The sequence below is a fragment of the Emys orbicularis genome, chromosome 8 (assembly GCF_028017835.1).
Source record: "Emys orbicularis isolate rEmyOrb1 chromosome 8, rEmyOrb1.hap1, whole genome shotgun sequence".
NCBI lineage: Eukaryota > Metazoa > Chordata > Testudines > Emydidae > Emys > Emys orbicularis.
In genome coordinates this window covers 24,132,696-24,146,874 of record NC_088690.1, presented here as the reverse complement: position 1 = coordinate 24,146,874, position 14,179 = coordinate 24,132,696, and the positions used below count along the sequence as shown (strand labels likewise).

The 14,179-nt window shown below is 42.6% G+C and overlaps 1 protein-coding gene and 1 long non-coding RNA gene across 2 annotated transcripts in view; one reads left to right on the top strand and one right to left on the bottom strand.

The window, feature by feature from the left end:
• The window catches only part of SLC44A5 (solute carrier family 44 member 5), a 143,873-nt gene that overhangs the window by 14,137 nt on the left and 115,557 nt on the right, over positions 1 to 14,179 (top strand). The window lies entirely within an intron of this gene.
• LOC135882995 (uncharacterized) lies at positions 9,967 to 13,945 on the bottom strand. The gene is made up of 2 exons (XR_010561600.1): positions 13,567 to 13,945; positions 9,967 to 10,245 (listed from the first exon to the last, which is right to left on the bottom strand). It is a non-coding gene; the product is annotated as an uncharacterized LOC135882995 (long non-coding RNA).

The following is a 14,179-nucleotide window of genomic DNA, read 5'->3' as shown; positions in this document are numbered from 1 at the left end:
GCTGTTAAAAGTGTGTTTGGCGGCGCAGCAGGGCTCTGTGCGGCTCCCGGAAGCAGCGACATGTCCCCGCTCTGGCTCCTATGCGGAGGGGCAGCCAGGGGGCTCTGCATGCTGCCCCCGCCCAAGTGCTGCAGCTCTCATTGGTCAGGAACCATGGCCAGTGGGAACTGTGGGGGTGGCACCTGCAGACGAGGCAGTGCGCAGAGCCACCTGGCCGCGCCTCCATGTAGGAGCCCGAGGGAGACGTTCCGCTGCTTCCGGGAGCTGCCTGAGGTAAGTGCATCCCGGATCCTGCACCCCTAACCCCCTCCCGCCCACTGAACCCCTCGGTCCCAGCCCGGAGCCCCCTCCTGCACCCCAAACCCCTCACCCCAGAGCCTGCACCCCCGGCCAGAGCTCTCATCCCCTGCATCCCCAGCCCGGAGCCCCCTCCTGCACCCCAAATCCCTCATCCCTGGCCCCACCCCAGAACCCACACACCCAGCCCAGAGCCTGTACCCCCTCCCACACCCCAACCCCCTGCCTCAGCCCGGAGCCCCCTTCCATACTCTGAACCCCTCGGCTCCACCCCCACAGCCTGGAGCCCCGTCCTGTATCCCAAATCTCATCCCTGGCCCCACCCCCTAGAGCCCACACCCCCAGGTGGAGCCCTCACCCCCTCCCGCATCCTAACGCACTGCTCCAGCCCGGAGCCCCCTCCCACACCCCAAACCCCTCACCCATGGCCCCACCCCAGAGCCTGCCCCCCCAGCTGGAGTCCTTACCCCCTCCCGCACCCCAACCCCCTCCCCCAGCCTGGTGAAAATGAGCGAGTGAGTGAGGGTGGGGCGAGCAAGCGACAGAAGGAGGGGGGATGGAGTGAGCAGGGGCGGAGCCTCAGAGAAGGGGCAGGGCAGGGGTGAGGCTTTGGAGGAGGGACGGGGTGGGGCAAGGGTGTTCAGTTTTGTGTGTGAGGAGAAAGTTGGCAACCCTAAAATATGCTTTTTAGGAAGTTGTTTAATTTCAGATTATTATACCTCTCTAATCTCTCCTTTTCATTGACAAAATAGTTTTAAAAATACCCAAACATATTAATTTAAAATTCTTAGTTTTAGTAGTGTGCTTAAGGCAGTAATGACTCTTAAAACACTTTTGCCTGTCACTAGTTGTTGGTGCATGGTTCATTTTTCACTGCTCTGGAAGAAAGTGTAATAACAAAACTGAATGAGCTACATCCTATTCTTATTGAAATCAGTGGTAAAACTCTCATTGTAGATTATGTTGGGCTCCCACTAAAGATTTTTTTTTTTTTTACAGCCATATACAATTTTATTTAGGACTTTTCCATTTAACAATGTATAATTTTTTTTGAAAAAAAGGCCCCATCCATTGTGTTACTGCTTTACTGTATGGCAGGATGTTGCTTCATTTAATGCTTTGCTATTAGCCTTGTTAAAATATTTTTTACACCTGTCATATCTGGCCTGAAGGGAATGTCGTATTTAATAATCTATAGTTCCTGCTCCCTTCTCCTCATAGATTACTATGATGGAAGCCATTAAAGTTCATACTCCTGATTAAGTTGATATGAATGGTTTGTACATTTATTACAGACGGGATCAGTTGTAACAATCATTGCTCTTAATTAATATTTTAACTTTTAAATTGTGATTTTTGCATTTTGAGGAATAAAATCTACAGGTGTAAAGAACAACTCTGGTGGTGTGGTGCATGCTTACTCTGTTGAAATAATAGACCTTCCACAAATCCCACTTCTGAGGCAGCTTACTCTAGTGTGATAAAATTAAACCAGTTAGTATCACAGCTAATATATCTTATGGTTACAGCAGTATAGGAGCCCCAGAACAGAGAATATCAAAGAGGAAGTAACTCAAAGTTCCTCAAAGGCAGGTTTGTTTTAAGCATATGAGACAATACTAGAATCCTGCTTGGATATCCCTGGAATTGGATTGGTCTGCAGTGTTTGCATCCCTAATGGACTTGCTAGAACAGTTTGAGTCAGCAAAATCAATGCTCTAGGCTTGGTAGAGAGACCAGATGAGTGAGGTAATGTCTCTTTATTGGACCAACTTCTGTTGGTGAGAGAGACATGCTCTCAAGCTGCACAGAGCTTTTCTTCAGGTCTGGGACATGTACTAAAAGTGTCTAGGCTTGGTAGTCAGCTATATTATGGCAGCTAGCTGGTACAGAGGGACTGAATTCCCATGGAAGATGATGTGTTGATTTTCAAGGGCTTAGTTTAGTACTGTTTTTAAAAACTACTTTTTATAAGGCTTTGATTCCAAATACTCCTCTCCGGTTATAAGAACTTTTGATATACCTTCTGTAAAGCACTACTCCTACCGTAAACTTCACATTATCTTGAGTGTGCTGAAAAATGCTTATGAGTGATTTCCACTCAGAATAAAAAAACACCAAATTGAATGCAAAATAGTAATTCAATCAAGTGGTATTCTAAAGCTGAAAAGTACAGTTTGAATGGTTTATGAATAGCACCACAACAGATATTAAATTACAGCCCGTATAACCAGGAGGACTATGAATACTAGATACATAACATACTTTTATTACCAGTTACCTATAAGGTTGAGCAAAATGAAAATCCATCATGCAGGTGCATGTTATGCTATACAAAGCACACGGCTCTTTTATAGAGGAGAAGGCAAAAACGCCGCATTTACTGAGAATACAGCAGTTAGCATATGCTTTTCAGTCATACACATGCACACACACACACAGAGTCCTGCCAGTTGATGTTTATAGTTACCAGTCCAGAGTCTGGATCAATCTAGTGGCCAGCCAGATTGGTCGCAGAGGGGAGCCGGGCTCTGTCGGTCGCAATCCGATGCTCCTGGAGTGTGGCAAGACAAACCCAAACCCCATGGCAAAGCACCCTGTTCTTAGTCTTTTTTTCCTCTGTTGAAGTCTATGGATTTTGCTGTGTCAGTCTCTGTTATCTTCTGATGTAAACATTCCAATACACCTCTGAGAGGGTCATCCTGTCCTGATTTCGATTCAGTTAATTCGTTTTGTCCTTAGGGGTGCCAGCCTTACCTCAGGGTTGTCAATCTACCCTTCCTTCATTATGGATGCGCATTGATGGTGTCCTTAAGTCTCTTCACTCCTCCTTCCTTGACCATCTGGCTATAACAATGGCCTTCACACCTTATCTTTTCCTGATACATACATTCCTCATTAACACAAACAGTCTTTGACAGTTAAAGGTATACAGCAGTTTTTATGTTGAGCAAAAAAAGGCATTGTAAATTAAGCCTTCCTAAATCTTATAATCAAAACAATTTATATTGGGGCCCAGGCCTTCAACATTCCTCTAATCTCCTTAACATAGACACAATATAAGATCCTGTCTCTTACTTTCTAAACCTTAAAACAAAGAAATGTATATTTAACTAGCATGCCTAATTTGTAATACATATAGGAAACCACAGTAGACATTATAACTTATCCTAAAACAAAAGGAACAGGAGTACTTGTGGAACCTTAGAGACTAACAAATTTATTTGAGCATAAGCTTTCGTGGGCTACAGCCCACTTCTTCGGATGTAGCCCACGAAAGCTTATGCTCAAATAAATGTTAGTCTCTAAGGTGCCACAAGTACTCCTGTTCTTTTTGCAGATACAGACTAGCACGGCTGCTACTCTGAAACCTAAAACAAAAGGGTGACCATAATCAGTCATAAGGATTGTTCTGGTCTGTCATTCCTTTCTGATATTCAAAAAGGGTGGCTGACAAGATAAAATCAAATCATACATTAATTCTCATAGTACAATTATAAAATCCTGCTCCTACAAGCAGGCCTCCAGCACATATTGCACAGCAGGATTATATTATATATGTGGAGGAGAAGAGTTTGAGATTCAAAATGGAGGAGGATTTGAGGGCATGTGATTTAGGAAAATGAGGAGGATTACAGGACATATGATACAGGAGGAAAGGGATTACAGTGCATGTGATGTTGGAAGACACAGATTACTGGAACATAAATTGTAAACCCTCACACATTTTATTTATATTTTAATCAGAGAAACTCCCTGGAGATCTGCTTTTTAACAAGGGACTGCTATCTTAACAGAACAGTCATTTTAGCAGAGTTAGAAAGGAAGCGTGAAGTCTGTTAGCTAAGGCATAGATGATGGAAATGTTATCATGCAATAACACATGGACACATGTCACCCTGGGGTGTTAATATCTCATATTCCAGTGTAAGAGCCAAGAAAATCCTGCTTGTTAATTGAAGTTTTAAAAATATATATATATATACAGAAACCAATTATGTTGGTAAAATAGGATGCCTGTAAATTTGCTAGCTAATAGTGATTTTTTTAAAAGATCTGAATAGATTACTGAACCCTTTGCAATATTTAATGTCTGTCCAGAATGAGTTTTTGCTTTTCCTCTCCTTTTTAAAGACAGTGGGTTAATGTAATGCTCAGGAAGGAAAGCCTAGCATACACAGGCAATGTGGAAGCTTCCCCTCACCACACTGCCAACCCAAACTGGCAAAGCCCTTTGCTATCCCAACCCAGAGGCTCTTCAGAGCTGAGACTGCATTGTGATGGTTTAGTAATGAAGACAAATTCTCACTTGAGGCTACCAAACTTTATTTTAATGTGCAACCTTCTCAAAATCCCAAGAGGTCAGACTGGGGTAGTGAGCTACTGATCTCTCATTTACTTAAGTACTGTATTTGCGGCCCAGTCTTGCAGCTGTTACTGATCTGAGTAGCCCCGCTCTGACCTCAATAAAACCAGTCTGAGTCTGGGTTGCATGATCAATCACTTAGGGCCCAATCCTGCGAGGTGCTGAGTGTTTCCTGAAAAGTGCTAAGTACGCTGGCACCCAGGATTGGGTCCTTTATTAGCAGTAACTTCAATTAAAACTAAAATATTCTTTAGTTTATATCCCATAGGGCATCCTATATCTTACTCTTATAAATTCCAATCCTTCCAAGCACTTAAGTACATGCATAACTTTAAGTTGCTTAAGTGCTTTGCTACATTTGGTTGGGGCTATAGGCTGATCTGTCTCCCAGTTCACCTCGGTGTGACATTGAATAGGTCATTAATGTACCTCAACCACTTGAGGAAGACGTCAGCCAAATTCAGCACTTGGAACAACCTGCTCAGAAAATTGGCTGGCTGGCTGAACCTGGGGTGTGAGCGCCTGGGCACTTAGAACATCAGCCTTTGCCCTCTGCTATTCAACAGCAGAGTACTGCCCTCCTGTATGGTGTCACTGGTCCCACACGAGGCTGGTTGATATAGAGCTTAACAAAGCAATGTGTATTGTTACTAGGACTTTGCATGCAACTCCATTGCCTCCGTGGCTGCCAACACTTAGTAATGTAGTACCTTGCCATATTCACCATTAGAAGGCCTCTGTCATGCTGCTGTCCCAGATCCATGAGAACAGCAGCCAGGCTCTGTGCCACCCACCAGCTCACCTGTCTTCTAGATGCCTTTTATGGTCAACTGCTTGGCCCAACTAGTGGTTGGCAATGACAGTTGTTAATCACTCGCTCGTCACTGACCCAACCATCTGTCCCCCAGGTTTTGATCTGCCAAGGTACCTCTGCCAAGGCATCTCTGAACTGGTTTCAAATAGGACAGGGCAACTGTGCGGCCAATCTGTATACATGATGTTTTCAAATGTGCCGCGATGCAGCTGTGGTCAACTTCAGATTGTCGCATATCCTTGATGACAATTCTTATTTCGATGTAGGGCTACCAGCTCTCCATCTGGCTGATGATGATGCCATCAAATGCCTGGACATATTGCATATGCTCTGAGAGAGATCCCCCCTGATCTTGCAAACAAAGATGGAAATTACTTGGGTGCTGACATAACCCACTCTAATTACAATTTTTCTTTGGGACATTTATCATATGCGACTAAAGAAGTTCTGTTTCTTAAAAATACCTTTGAAGGCAGGGCATTTCCAATGGAAAATATATGGTGGCAGATTCAGCGGACAGTTATAAAGCTGAAGAGCCTATTTTGCTGCATTTATTTCTGCTACTGATTTCTAGAAAATTCTCTTGCTAGTTTCAGTACTTTAAACCTGAGAAGTGCTGCTAGTCAGTGCCAAACTTGGTCAACTGTTGGGAGAGAGAGGAACTCAAGTTATACTTTTATCCTGCCTGCCCATGAGATTCTGTGTTTTTGTTTTTAACTGTGCACTAACATAAGCTTATCCCATATCTCCATATTCATACTGCATGCATGTGTATAATCTGTCAATTTGTAGGGAGAAGTTGGAGGTTAAAGTAGAACTTGATCTTTAGGTATCCCATGCAAATATTAAGACTTTTAAGCTAATAAAGTAGTCCTAGTAGTTTCAGCCAGAAGTCTCTTTTTTATATGATTTTAATATGATTTTATTGCTTAATGTCATTGAGACTGGGGCTATAAAATGCTAACTTTCTGTGACTTTTTTGTTAAGTGCGCTTTAAGATCATGAAGCATGTTTTATTTCTGAAGATGGGAAGGAATTGTCTGGTTCACTGATAGGAAAACAAGTTGTCTTTTTTTTGTTTGTTTGTTTCTATCTTATCTCATCTTTTTGTAGCTCATTTAAAAATACCTTTTAATTGTTGCATAAAAGAATAACTGTTCTTAAAATCTCCTTCCCCACTCTAGATTTAACCTGTTGGTCTGTTCTCTGGCGGTTTCTTCCACTGCAAGTCTTGTCTCTGAGAAGTGTATCTTTACTCAGGCCACATCTCAATCTGCTAACATTAATTCGTTCATCTAAACAGAGTTTTGCCATTAGACTTCAGTGAGAGCAGGATTGGGCTTTTCATGTCATTTGTGTACAAAGTTTGGAGAAGCTGTCAGAAGTGGTTATGGCAACTCGGAGAAAGACTTTCTTCATGCCTAGATAATAGCAGTCACAAGCCTGAACCAGAACCTCAGATCTGACAAATTCCCACATTTTGGGTCTGTCTAACATCTGAATTTGGTTCCCAGTTTTGCATTTTCAGTCCATTTTTGATCTCACCGTGTGTCTGATCTCGCTCCCACTAAAGTCAACAGCAGAAATCTCACAAAGGGAACAGAACTGGGCTGGATTTGCAAGCAGCTCTCTTGAACAGGATTTCTTTAGCTTTCCATTCGTTCCATATTGTAGAAACAGCCAACATGGGCGGGTGTGTGTGGGTGTAATTTTCTCTTTACCAATTCCATGCAACTTTGGGCTGGTCCACGTACAGTTTTTTGTTTTGTTTTGTTTTGTTTTTTTTAAAGTGCTCTTACTATATCAGTTTAGAATCCCATAAACTTTTGAGAATAAACTATATATAAGCGCCTTTATACTGCAACAATACTAGGGCAGTGTATTGCTTTAAATATGTCAGTTTTTAAACTGATATAACAGTACAAAAACTGTTCAGACAAGCCCTATGTTGCACTAAGCAGACACTAATGTAATCTGTAAAGTGTTTTGCTTCCAAGAACACCTGATTATTATAAAATAGATGTAGTGCATCTACTTTGATGTCAAAAAGAAGATAGATCATCACCCAGCAATGAATGCTTAAATAAGTAACACAGCATCTGCTGTTAAAAGAGCAGCTGACTTTGTGTAAGATTATAGCTCACACAGTGAACTTGGAATGAGGTAATGTGGATCCTTCTATGTGAGGTATGTGTGCAGTGTATACATTGAAAGGGCCCCTATTAGTATTGAGTGCACCATTCATGAGCGTTTTAAGACTTTATGTATAATGACATTATTTCCTAAACGTCATGATATTGGTAACTTGGTAGTTGTTTCTGTTATAAAATGCTAATATGTTCCTGTTCGGAAAGAAAACTTAAGTGATGTTGGAGTATTTAACTTTTAATATTCATATGCCCCAGTAACTGAGCCTGGTTGAAAGTTGAATGGCTAACTACGCCATACAACTTTGTCTGAAACAGCAGTTACGCTCTCAGGGGGGCTGCCTAGCCAGAGAATGGCAACTTTCACAAGCCATGTCTCATTTCTAAAAACACACAGTTCTGTTTAAATTCAGGCATCTGGTTCTGGATGAATTTTTATAAAAGGGAAAAGAAAAGGTAGATTGAAGACTGTTTTTTGTTAGTGTTTAGTGAATGGAAAATCTTGGAATAAAGGGTCAATTCTGACCATTACTCTAAAGGTTTTATTTGATCAAGCAAATGTTTAAATTCAAATCGGCCTATGTTATCATTTTGTGAATATATTCACTGTTAGCCACATAGAGCTGCTATTAGTGTAAGACTGCACAGAACATCCTACAATAAATGGCAATGGTTTCAAAGATGAAGGCAAAATAAATGTAGAGTGTGTTCTAATATGGCTGCCTATTAAAATATTAGAACTAATTAACATAATGTTACAAGCTCCACTTGTAACTACATGCCTAGTGGTTCAAGCACAACCATTCAGAGCGGGTGCATTGTTCATTGTAACAGACAATGTGCTGCACATGGACTATTCAGAAAGGCTAGTGCTCATATTCATGCAGTTTGTATGTGTTATAGAGACAGTAATTTTAATACAGTTGCCCTCATTTTTAAGAACATCTGTTAAAAGAACAATAGACTTAAAAGTCCACACATCTCCAGGGAGCCATTATCTGCCTGTATGGTGGTAATTCTGTTTTTAAAGAACTCTGCCTACTTATAAAAATATATTGAAATGGTAATTATCTAATAGTAGGTCTTTTTTTTTTTTTTTTTACCCTTTAAGATTGGTCCATGGTTTTCAGAGCCTGATTTTCAAAATTGTGCACAACTGTGGATAAAAGTGCACGTGCAATTGCATTCCTAATTTGCATGTACAATCACTGAGAGTGCACAAGCAGATTTATTTACATATTCAAATAGCCAGTACACAATTTGTATATTGTAACAAATAATGGTAACCAGAGACAAAACTTGGCATACAGTTGTGCACGTCAGTGCATATGAAATGGCATTTGCAAACTTTAAAAAATCAGGCCCCCTAAGAAAAGTACAGGGACGATAAAGGTCCATCCAGCCCAGTATCCTGTCTGCCGACAGTGGCCAATGCCAGGTGCCCCAGAGGGAGTGAACCTAACAGGTAATGTTCAAGGGATCTCTCTCCTGCCATCCATCTCCACCCTCTGATAAACAGAGGCTAGGGACACCATTCCTTACCCATCCTGGCTAATAGCCATTAATGGACTTAACCTCCATGAATTTATCTAGTTCTCTTTTAAATCCTGTTATAGTCCTAGCCTTCACAACCTCCTCAGGCAAGGAGTTCCACAGGTTGACTGTGCGCTGTGTGAAGAAGAACTTCCTTTTAAACCTGCTGCCCATTACTTTCATTTGATGGCCCCTAGTTCTTTATATTATGGGAACAAGTAAATAACTTTTCCTTATTCACTTTCTCCACACCACTCATGATTTTATATACCTCTATCATATCCCCCGCCCCCTTAGTCTCCTCTTTTCCAAGCTGAAAACTCCTAGCCTCTTTAATCTCTCCTCATATGGGACCCATTCCAAACCCCTAATCATTTTAGTTGCCCTTCTCTGAATCTTTTCTAATGGTTTCTAGTGTTCTTATAAGAGGATATAATTGTACTAACTTTAATTTAAATAAACTTGAGTTTTCATTGTGTAGTTCTATGGGAAGGATTAATTAGTCATTCTCTGTGTAATTGTTTTGCACTGCTTTTAGTCATGCTTGTGCCATAGGTTTAAGTAAGGGCAGAATTTGGCTTGTTCTATTTCTTCTCACCAAGTTTCCTTTTGAGAAGATTCCTACCCAGAGAGGCAAGATCTCTGAAAAAAAGAAAAGGAAGATGCAGAGGAATGCCAACTAGTAGTACACATATGTGCTTATGCCATGCAAGAGAATGATAGCAAGAACTGGCTATTCTTATCATGTAATGCAAGGAACGGAGTCTGAAATGTAGAGAGATAAAAATTACAGATAAGAAAAATAAGTTGGTTGGTTTGAAACTTTTGGTTTTTGAGATTTTATTCTCAAACCAGTCACTGCATTAAAAATGATTGGGGGAAAAAATGGGTAAAAGCATGTAGTCGCTTTCATGTTTTCACTCCTATGAAGGGGGACGTTGATCAGTGCTCAACACGCACTCCCCGTCAGTACCCGGCCTGAGCCGGGGAAGCTAATGATCCAACCAGCGGTCCAAGTTCGGTGATGAATCTGGTCATATGCCGCCTGAGGTACGTTGTGCATACGCTAAGAAGAAGACTCCTATGAACTGGAAATGTAATCATTTTGGAAAATTAAACATTATCAGCATGTATTATGGAGTAATAGGATACAAATGATGATTATAACCATTCTGCATCAGACGTTCATGCACCATTTATCTTTTATGATGTCTAAAGTCTAATTTTCACAAAGAATCCCTACTGCTACAGCTTAGTGAGTAGGACCGAGGACAGGCAACATCAGGCATTCTTAGTCTAACTCACTTGTCGTTAGAATAGCTAGACAAGGCATAGATGAGGTGTCAAGATTTTAGGGTTTCATTCCCAGTTCTGCTAGCTACTTACTGTCTGATGCTGGGCAAGTAAGTGAGGCCCAGATATTCAAAATTGTGCATTCACATTTGTGCACCAGGCTTGTACATGTAATTACTGAGATGCACTTGTGAATCAGGTAATTGTGCATTCAAATAGTTATGGGTGTGGCTGGCCATTTGCTGGAACAATTTTTCATCGTACATGTGCAAATGCAGTAATGACATACATTTTTGCACATTTAGTTGTGAAAATCTGGCCCTGATGATACTCACATTCAGTATGTAATAGCATAAAATAAACTGGAAGAAATTACAGCACATTGAGATATTGATCTGCATCTGACAGACATTACAACACAACCAGGGCTGGAGACTCAGATGAGGGGGAAAGGCAACAGCAGCCCCCCCCCCCCCCCATTCCTCTAGATTAACCAAAGAAAAGAACCTGGACCCAGAAGTCTTCCCTGTTTTCTGATCCTGAGCTCCTTCCCAGTTTACCAGCAACTGTGTCCTAAATCTTATTCCAAAATGTCATTTGCTCCAATTCAGGAGTCAGCACAGTCTAACTTTCTGGAAGAGAAAGCACCTAAAACCTATACGAAGTATGTATCAAAAACTGACATCCCTATCCTGCTGGATTAACACTTAAATACAGTGGAACAAGGAGGAGATGTAAGAGTGGCTTGTAAAGTAAGAAAACACCTCATATGATCAGCCTCCCACACAATTGCATATGACCAAGACTCGCACCTTTTGTAGAGTGGCAAAATCTAGAGAGGCCTAATCCCGCTGCCCTCACTTCGGCTAAACTCCTGTTGACGTCTTTCATGTTCTATTGATGATCAATTAAATTTTTACTTCCGTGAGTATTGTCCAAGGAAAGATGGTGAGAAGGGATCCAAAAAGAGAGCATTAGAACACGTGGAAATAATCTGGGCACTCTTTCCACCTCTGCAGAGGAACATATTGTTGCATGCATTTTGGCTTATGTCAAATGCCTAATGCAGACTGGTGCAGGTTCATTAGCAGTATACTGGTAGCCATGCACTCCTCTGGAAATAGCTTGAATTGCTACATGCCATAAATGAAGAATGGGAGCCTCTCTTGGGGCTAAGAGTAATTTATATCCCAGATCCTTTTTTCAGAGGGAGAGATGAGGCATTTCAAGGTAACAAGGTTGTCAGGCACCCACTGATTTTTTGGGGGGGACTTCTTTTGCTTTCTGTTACAATCATTTTTAAAATGAAATTCCCGCTTTCATGGATCCACAAGGCCTTTTACCTTTACACAGTCTCTGGCAGTATACCTATGCAGTGCTAGGCCCTCCAGTTTGTACAAGGGAGAGTCCTGCGGCTCCGCTACTCCCAGGAAGACCTGCAACTCCATCCTTATCCCCCAAAATTCAGTTTCCATGGAGGGAACCCAATCCCTGTAAAGGTATCCCTTCTCCCACAGGAATCTTTCCTGCAGACTTTTGTACGAGGTTTATACTGCCAGAGCTAGCTATCATTCTTAGCTTCTCTGAAGAGGACTCACTCTGATGTTCTGTTTGAAACTCTGCTGCTGGGGCAGGGTGAGTAACCCGTCCATCCTCACCGGCTGGAATTTGAGTCACAGCACTTCTAAGCTGTACCTCAGTTTTCCTACTTCTGGATGGACTCTCAGTCCCAGCTCTGTCCAGCTCTGCCCCAGGGAGTGCACTCTCCCAAGCCAAAAGCAGCAGCTTTCTAGCCCCATGCATGCTGGTCTGTGACCCTAGGTAAGGACGAGGTGATGTTCTCTGGCTCCCGGAAAGAATCAAGGCGCTTCGGTCTCTGCCAGGCTAGTCATCCAAATCATTTCCCATCAGCACTTCCATAGACAACTGGTCATACACCCCAACCTCTTTGTGCCCCTTCTTGGTACCCCATTTCAAGTATATCTTTGGGACAGGCACCTTAATTGGGAATCCAAACACCCACTCAGGGTTAGATACTCATTGGGTACAAACTTATTGGGGTCAGCTATGTCAGGGAGAACCAGAATTACCTCAGCACTCATGTCTCACAAGTCCTGGACCTTTGTCCATTCACCTCTATGCCCTCAACCCCCTAAGCCTCCTGCCCACACCCACTACTTGACCTGAGGAAACCCTGTGAATTTGGTACACCAGAGCCTAAGGGTTAAACTCAGCAGTCTAAACATTGTATCTCCTAGAGGAGCTAGTTGGGAGGCCCTCTCCCTCTGGATCCTCCATTATGCCATTAGTACCAAAGACTTGAGGAGCTGACATTCCCTCCAGTTGTTTTTTTCACTAGGTTAACCCTTTCCGGCCATGGCCAGACCCTGGAAACTGTGCCTGAGGACTCTGCCCACTTATGCCCAGGCCTATTACAGACATAATGTCTTGGGTCCTTGGGGATCTCTCATTGGTGGTTTGCTTGAGTTGGCCAATACCTTCACTTTGGGTTTACCCAAATCCCATTTCTGAGAAACCCCCTTATGGGACCTCAACTTGGGCCTGTCCCATTTTGGGTTTTCTTATCTGAACCAGGCCTACTATCCACACATCCACCAGTCGGGCTGCACAGTGTAACCCTTGGGTTCTGGAGCATTAGCCGTGTTTTAAGATTATGGGGCACACCTCCAAAGTTGTTCTAACCCCACCGATCAGACAAGCATCCAGGATAGTAACTCCTGCACCTTTTCCCCATTTGCAGAGGTGCTCCCCCATCTGGGTTGCAACCTCCATATATGGCACCCCCATATTCTTTTGCATGCCCCAAAACCGTCTGCTGTAAGCCTCAGGCATCAGTTCAAATTTAAGCAATAAGGCTTTTTCAAAAAGCTCACTCCCTGAATCAGTTCCATCCATTTGATTATACACACCTCTATACTTTGGTCCTCAGAAAGGGAGTGAGACCTTGGAACCTATCCACAGGGAGAACCTGATTTAAATTGCAAGCTTTCTGAAAGGCAGTGGGGTAGACATCAATACCCCCCTTTAAACTGGGGCAATAAGTTAGCATCTGTGTTTCCTGTGATCTTGGCATCCCATGGTTTCTCCCAGCTTACCATTCGCATGTGATCTCTTGCTCCTTAGGTTCTCAGTTTCCAAATTGCTTTCACTGCTGTTTCTCATGTTTGGCTCACTCAGTTTTGTCTTTTCCTTCTGACATTCCAGCTCCAATTCCTGTTCCTCTTTTTTCCAGCTGCAATTTTTGCCACTCTAGCTGTTAGGTTGGGGAACTCCGCCTTGAGGACATCCTGCGATTGTTTCGGCTTCTGCAGATACTGTGATTGTCCTGATTTGACTCTGTCTTTATCCCCCCAGCCCGATCCTCTGGGAACCTTGTCCGGGTCTGGACTTTAATTCTTTGCCTGGTCGTCCTCATGTAGTAGGTCAAACATTTGTGCCTTGGTTCACTTTTACAGTTTAACTCTCCCTTTGCACAGCTCCGTTGTCTGCCTCTTAAGGAGTTGATTATATGTCATTTTTCCTTATCTGTCCTTTCCTTCTGTCTACTCAGAACATAAACCACTTTCTCTGTACCGTAGGTTTTGACTAAGCTTGTTTTTACTGTTGTGGTCGCTTTTTGCAAAATACTATCATTGCAGACAGCGTCCCACTGCTACCACCAGCTGCCATCGATCCTCTGGCCGTGCTAGGCCTCTGACCTTTACACAG